Source organism: Vicugna pacos, chromosome 32 (assembly GCF_048564905.1).
Source record: "Vicugna pacos chromosome 32, VicPac4, whole genome shotgun sequence".
Lineage (NCBI taxonomy): Eukaryota > Metazoa > Chordata > Mammalia > Artiodactyla > Camelidae > Vicugna > Vicugna pacos.
The window spans coordinates 4,030,188-4,037,965 of NC_133018.1; the positions used below are offsets into that span (position 1 = coordinate 4,030,188).

Below are 7,778 nucleotides of genomic sequence, written 5' to 3' on the forward strand. Positions count from 1 at the left end.
TGGGGGTTCTTCTTTAAGCCTGAAAGCCAAAGTGCTAGGTAACAATAACCTCCTTCCATTTTGTCTGCAGAGCACCTAAGAACTCAAGTAAAACAGACACTACCATAAAGAAGCTTACCAAAAGGAACAATCTACCAGCTGGGAACCACCATCTGAATGTAAAATGTCTGGAAAATGGAATAGTTCTAAAGAATTATCATTTGACTACATCCAAGAACACAGGGCTAACTTTAAAAAGTTAATCTCAAAGACTTAAAAATCTATCAATTGTATGCAAGTCGACCTCCTGCAATATTAAAACTCCATTACCTTACATCATTTATGACTAAACAGTGAGCAAGACAAAGATAAACTTTTTCAAAAAACATAGAACTCTTCACGAATGTGTGTATCATCCTTATGCAGGGGCCATGCTAATCTTCTCTATATTGTGCCAATTTTAGTACATGTCCTGCTGAAACGAGTACTCTAATTTTATTTTCATGTTGAATAGTTTGAGCCCAAGTTGCACCTTTTTATTAAAGCAATTATATTATCAGAATTGGTGATTCCGAAGTCAGATGAGGTTAAACAATATTTGGAGATTCTATGACCATAATGCTATGTTAAGAAAACATCAGTGACTTCCTTTGGTTTCATGGTCACAGCCAGTGTCACCACAGCTGTGGCTTGTCACCAACATCCTGAGGGGATGGACATGCTCTTCTGCAGCACAAAGTGAGTGAAAATGTAGATGGTGTTTCCTCCTATCAGTGCTTACACACCCTGACTTCCGTCCACAGGCTCTATTCCTGTGCTTCAGCAGTGCCCCTCACCTCTGGCCCAGCTTCTTTTGTTTTTTAATTTTGTTCAAAATAAATAATATAAAATTTACTATCTTAACCATTTTTAGGTGTACAGTTCAATAGCATTAGGCATATTGGCGTTGCTGTGCAACAGATCTCCAGAAATTTTCATCTTGAAAAACTGAAACTTAGTCATTAAACAACAATTCTCCATTTTTTAAACATTTTTTAATTGAGTAATAGTCATTTTACAATGTTGTGTCAAATTCTAGTGTAGAGCACAATTTTTCAGTTATATATGAACATATATATATTCATTGTCACATTTTTTTCGCTATGAACTACCACAAGATCTTGTTTTATTTCCCTGTGCTATAGAATATTATCTTGTTTATCTATTCTGCGTTTTAAAATCCCAGTCTTTCCCTTCTCACCCCCCGCCCCCTTGGCAACCACAAGTTTGTATTCTATGTCTATGAGTCTGTTTCTGTTTTGTATTTATGTTTTGTTTTGTTTTGTTTTCAGATTCCTCATATGAGCGATCTCATATGGTATTTTTCTTTCTCTTTCTGGCTTACTTCACTTAGAATGGCATTCTCCAGGAACACCATGTTGCTGCAAATGGCATTATGTTGTCAGTTTTTATGGCTGAATAGTATTCCATCGTATAAATATACCACCTCTTCTTAATCCAGTCATCTGTTGATGGACATTTAGGCTGTTTCCATATCTTGGCTATTATAAATAGTGCTGCTATGAACATTGGGGTGCAGGTGTCATTTTGAAGTAGGGTTCCTTCTGGATTTATGCCCAGGAGTGGGGTTCCTGGGTCATATGGTAAGTCTATTCCTAGTCTTTGGAGGAATCTCTATACTGTTTTCCATAATGGCTTTCCTTGCTTCCCTCTCCCACTCTTAATGATTTAGATGTCTTCTTCCACAATTTTGTGTTTATTCTTTTTGTAATTCATGGCAGTTATCTCTTTTCCAGTTATGAGTTTCTCATTTTTGTAGCATCCTGCTTCTTTACTATTTAGAGTAGACCTGTCAATATTTCTTTTAGCATGGGTTTAGTGTTGCTAAACTCTTAGTTTTTGCTTGTCTGTGAAGTTCTTTATCTCTCCTTCTATTCTAAAGGATAGCCTTGCTGGATAGAGTATCCTAGGCTGCATCTTTTTTTCATTCAGGACTTTGAATATATCTTGCCACTCCCTTCTGGCCTGTAGTGTTTGTGTAGAGAAATCAGCTGAGAGCCCTATGGGGGTTCCCTTGTAACTCACTCTTTGTTTTTCTCTTGCTGCCTTTAGGATCTTTCTTTATCCCTGTCTCTGGCCATCTTGATTATAATATGTCTTGGTGTGGGTCTGTTTGGGTTCTTCTCAGAGAGTCTCCTGTACTTGGATATCTGATTCTTTTGGGTTTGGGAAGTTTTCAGTCATGACTTCTTCAAATACCTTTTCAATCCCCATTGTTGTTTCTTTCCCTTCTGGAACCCCTATTATGTGTAGATTGGCACGCTTTATATTATCCCATAGGTCCCTTATATTGTTTCCATTGTTTTTTATTTGTTTTTCTTTCATCTGTTCTGATTGGGTGCTTTCTGTTGTCCTGGTCCTAGGTCACTTATTCGTTCCTCTGCATTATCTAACCTACTTTGTACAGCCTTTCGGTCAGCTCTCATCTCAGCAAATGAGTTTACTAATTCTACTTGGTTCTTCTTTATAGCTTCTATTTCATTTTTGACATATTTTATATCTCTAAACACTATTTCTTTTAGTTCCTTCAGTACTTTGATCACTCTTTCTTTGAAATCTTGATCTGATAGGCCATCAATGTCTATTTCCTTGATCATGCTTTCAGGGGATTTCTCTTGATGTTTTAATTGGGAGTCGTTCCTCTGCTTCTTCATATTGCTCATATCTCTCTGGCACTGTGGCTTAAGGAGTATCAGTTATCTAGTTCTCCTGGAGATGCTGTGCTCTTAATGATTTTATTGAGAGGTCTTTGTGTCTTCGCTGTGTTTCATGAACTCAGCTTGCTGTTTCCAGAGGCCCTCTGTCTTGTTGCCCTCGTCTGTGCTGCTCCCAGTGGCTGTCAGCTAGCAGATCGTGCCCCCTCCCAACACTGGGTCAGGTGCTGAGCTCCTATCCAGTGGGCAGGCAGGTCACTCCCCCTCCCAATGCCGCAGTCAGATGCTGCACTCGGGGGAGACAGTTGGGCGGATCATGCCCCCTCCCAGCATTGTGGTCAGGTGCTGCATTCCTGCCAAGAAAGCCAGTTGCTGTCCACCCTTTCCCAGCGCCGGTCACTGCGCTGCTCTGTGCAGCTGCCTGCTCCACCTCCGGTCAGTGTTCCAAAGGCGGGCTCGGGGAAGACCAAGGAATGGCCCCGCCTCTGCTTCATGTCAAATCTCAGCTCCTTGTTTGTCTTGGTGGCACAAGATCTCTGAGGTGCCAGGGCAGAAAGATCCTATCTGCCTCCAGCTGTAAACAAGTCTCAGTCCTGTCTAGGAGGTTGTGGATCCTCTGGGTGTGGATTCAGGTCTCGGCCTGCCTCCGCCCAGGCGCACGCACAGAAGGAGGCGGCGGCTGTGGCTGAGCCCCACCTCTCTTCTCGCAAGAAGCGCCAATAATGGTGGTGCAGGTCTGAGGAGACAAAGGCTATGGCGCCCCTACCCCCAGAGCACACCAGCCATGTTGCTTTTCTTTTTTTGCAATTTATGGGGGACTGAGGTTGTTCTGCTCCATATCACCTCCCAGCCACAGTGTGCAGCCCCCTGCAGTCCCCTGGGGCTGCTTCAGTGCAGCTGCCACAGTCTTCCGCCCGATTAGGGCAGCCTGTCCCAGCCACAGCTGCTGGGTCGCGTCTTGGTCTGGGTGTCGTGGGAACCCTTTGTGCCCGTTTAACTCAGTTCTGTCAGTCAAGGGGTGCTCAGGGCAGATCTGAGTCTCGGAGGTTCCCCCTCCATCCCACTGGCCTCTCTGTTGGAAAGGGGAGACTCAGAGAACGAGCACCAGTCCTCCTTTGCCACTCCTGCCCCATGGGACCCATCCTGCACTGTTTTACTTTTTCCTTCTTTTTTCCTTTTTTCCTACCAGATTTTGGCATCTTTGTCTTTCAAAGAAGGCGATGTTCTGTCAGAGTTCGGCAGGTGTTCTGGTTGGCTGAGTGGGTCCGTGGATTTGAGTTTTGGTGTATTTGTGGGAGAGGGTGAGCTACAAGCATCCTTCTACTCCACCATCTTGCTTCTTCTGTCCAATTCTCCATTTTTCTATATCACTCAACCCCTGCAATCATCATTCTACTTTCTGTTTTTATGAATCTGACTACTTCAAAGATTTCATATAAGTGAAATCATACACTTTTTGTCTTTTTGCAACTGTACGAAATCACTTAGCATAATATCCTCTACTCAACCATGTTGTAGCATGTGACAGGATTTCCTTCCTTCTTATGCTGAATAATATTCTGCTGTATATGTATAGACCACATTTAGTTTATCCATTCATCTGTCAATGGACATTTGGGCTGCTTCCACCTCTTGACTGTTGTGAAGAGTGCCCTTATGAATTGGGTGTGCAAATATATCTTTGAGATCTTGCTTTGAATTTGTTTAGATATAGATGAAGAAGTGGGATTGCTGGATCATATAATAATGCTATATTTAATTTCTGAGGAACTTCTACACAGTTTTCCATAGTTGCTGCTGCACCATTGTTCATACCCATCAACAGTGCAGAGCTCCAATTTCTCTACATCCTTAAAAACATTTGTTATTGTGTTTGGTTTTTTTTAATACTGGCCATCCTAATGGCTATGAGGTGAAATCTCATTGTTGTCTTGATGTGCATTTCTCTAATAATTATGATGTGGAGAATTTTCATATGCTTATTGGACATTTATCATCTTTGGAAAAGTGTCTTTTCAAGTCCTTTGCCCATTTTTAATTGAGTTATTTGTTATTTAATTGAATTCTTGTTGTTGTTGAGTTGTAGTTTTTAAATATATTTTGTACATTAACCTCTTATCATAAATCAACTATACTTCAATTAAAAAATAAAATAAAATAAAAAATTTTTAAATCCCTCTTACCAGATGTATGATTGGTGAGTATTTTCTTCTATTCTGTAAGTTGCTTTTTCAGTTTGATTTTGTCCTTTGATGGACAGAAGGTTTTAAATTGGATATAGTCCCATTTGTCTACTTTGGAGTTTCTTGCTTGTGCATTAGGTGTCATATCTAAGAAATAATCAGCAAATACAATGTCATGAGGGTTATTCCCTATGTTTTATTCTAAAGGTTTTATATTTTTAGGTCTTAGATTTAGGTCTTTAATTCATTTTGAGCTAATTTTCATATGATGTAAGGTAAGGGTCCAAATTCATTCTTTTGCCTGTGGATATCCAATTTTTCCAGCACTGTTTGTTGAAAAGACAGTACTTTCCCCATTGAATGGTCTTGGCATGCTCTGTTGAAGATCATTTGACCATATATGTGAGAGTTTATATCTGGACTGTGTGTTATAGCATATTGGTCTGTGTCTGTCATTATAATAGTACCACACTGTTTTGATTAATGTAGCTTTGAAATATGTTTGAAATCAGGAAGTTTGAGACCTCCAACTTTTTTTTTCCCCAATATCGTTTTGGCTATTCAGAGTCCCTTGTGATTCTATATGAAATTTATTTAATTTTATTTGTATGGAAGTACTAGGGATTGAACCCAGGACCTCATGCATGCTAAGCACACACTCTACCACTGTGCTATACCCACCCACCCCCTCACATGAATTTTAGAGTGAATTTTTTTTGTTTCTGGAAAAAGGTCCACATTCTGGACCCTCACTATCATTCCCTCCTGGACCAGATTTGAGCAAAGACTCTGTAGAGGAAAAGGATCTGACTCAAATCTGAAGCAATAAGACAGCCAGACCCAGGAGCTCACAGGGTGATAAGGAGGCATCACAGGGTGAGGAGAAGTCATCACAGGTGGAGAAAAGTCACACATCAGTGAGGACACAGTTTGCCCAAATCCCCTAGAGCAAGCTGAGTGGTTTTTCAGCTGTCTAGCACAACTCCTGCACTCTCTGGACATCGCACAGCGCCCCCTGCTGACCACAGGAACCACATCCTCTGCTCTCTGTGGTAACACTTGGCACAAGGAGCAGTGTCCTTTTTGTGCTGTAATTTTTCCCTAGAGTCGGATGTCAGGTCATGTGCCAAGGGCAGAAAAAGTGGGGAGGGTGGTGGCTGATGACCCTGGTGAATGGTTACCTAAGGTCAGAGATGTGGACCCTGTGAGCACATGAATCCAGCATCTCTAATTGGAATAGAAAAGAAAAATCTGTAAAAAAAAAAAATATATATATATATATATATATGTGTGTGTGTGTGTGTGTGTGTGTGTATTTATGTATTCCCTTAGTTAAACTTTGTATTCCTTTTTACCAATTTTTACTGCATGTCACTGTATATGTCTCTAAGTTGCCACAAATATATTGAAATGATAAATATACTTTTACCAATTGTGTAGGTCCTGTCATTTTAATTCATTATTTTTAATGCTCCTGAATAGTACACACAATTGTCAGTTGGAACCCAGGACTTCTCTTTTCGTGGGACAGTTAAACGGTGCTCTGTGAGTTCCCCCAAGGGCTGGGGGAGCTCAGGGTTTGTGTCTTACTTCCCCACTGGCCTGAAACACTGTGAGCACTGAGGCTGCCGTCCCACACTGAGCAGTAATAATCAGCCTCATCCTCGGGTTGGAGCCCAGAGATGGTCAGGGAGGCTGTGCTGCCTGACCTGGAGCCAGAGAATCAAGTCTGAGGCACCTGTTGTATTACATTATAGTGGGGGAGGGTATAGCTCAGAGGTAGGGCACATTCTTAGCATGCACAAGGTCCTGGGTTAAACCCCCAGTACCTCCTCTCAAAATAAATAAACAAACCTAATCACCACTCCCCTGCTGAATAAATAAATAACTATTATAGTATAGTATAATAAAATATACAGTACTTCATAAATTGCTTATTATATGTAATGTGATATGGTATAATATAAATTATACATTGTATTTTATATATATATATAATATGATACAATAATGATGCCCTTGGGGATCCAAAGAAATAAAATTCTGAACCACAGAAGACCACAGAACCAAGCTAATTGTTTAAGAACCAGTAAATCTCAAGAAAAAGTGAGTAGGGCTCCCTGGCTTCTGCTGAATAATTCATAGAGCATCACCTACAACTCCAGTGGTGCCCCTCCTCAGGGGGACACGGCTGCAAAGTCCCCAGTGGTGAGCAAAAGTCTCCACCTTCAGGTTGGGCTTCATGCAATTGGGAGCAGCCAAGAGTGGACTACCCTCGATGAGCCCCAGAGCAGCCCCTGCTGGCTCAACTTGCACTCCCTGTCCCGCAGAGACCTGATCGCCCTGGGGTTTCCTCATCCTAACTAGGTTGCTGGAGTTTGCAATGCACTTTATTTTCATGACTCCAGTGTGCCAGGCACTATTCCAGGCCTTAATGCTGCAACAATCAACACAGCCTCTTATTATGTGACTCTTTATATTTGGGTCTCCTGGAGGAGGTAGAGCTTGTTCCAGCTCTAAAGGGATAGTGAAAAGGACATTGTAAGAAGAGGAACTAGAAAGCATGAAGCTTCTGCAGCATTTAAGATCAGGTCATGGGACATTCAGGAAGTGGCAGAATTCTGCTGTGTGTGCCAACTGCAGAAGGAGGGAAGGTGGGGAAAGACAAGGCGGGCAAGGAGAGGACCAAGAGAGACACGGTGGGGGAGGGGAGGGGTGCTTTCTACAACAAGACCAGAGCTTACAAGTGGTGGCAAGAACATGGAGAAAAGGGAACCCTTATGCACCACTGGTAGGACTGTAGATAAAGCCCTTTGAAAACAGTATGGAGGCTCCTCAAAAAATTAAAAATAGAACTACCGTATGATCCAGCAATCCCACGTCTGGTTATATATCTGAGTCC

The 7,778-nt window shown here is 41.6% G+C and overlaps 1 non-coding gene across 1 annotated transcript; it reads right to left on the reverse strand.

Annotated features, from left to right (window-relative positions):
* Nucleotides 1-360: 360 nt before the first annotated feature.
* Nucleotides 361-467, reverse strand: LOC116276681 (U6 spliceosomal RNA). Its single transcript, XR_004186141.1, has one exon. It is a non-coding gene; the product is annotated as a U6 spliceosomal RNA (small nuclear RNA).
* Between the last annotated feature and the right edge of the window lie 7,311 nt (nt 468-7,778).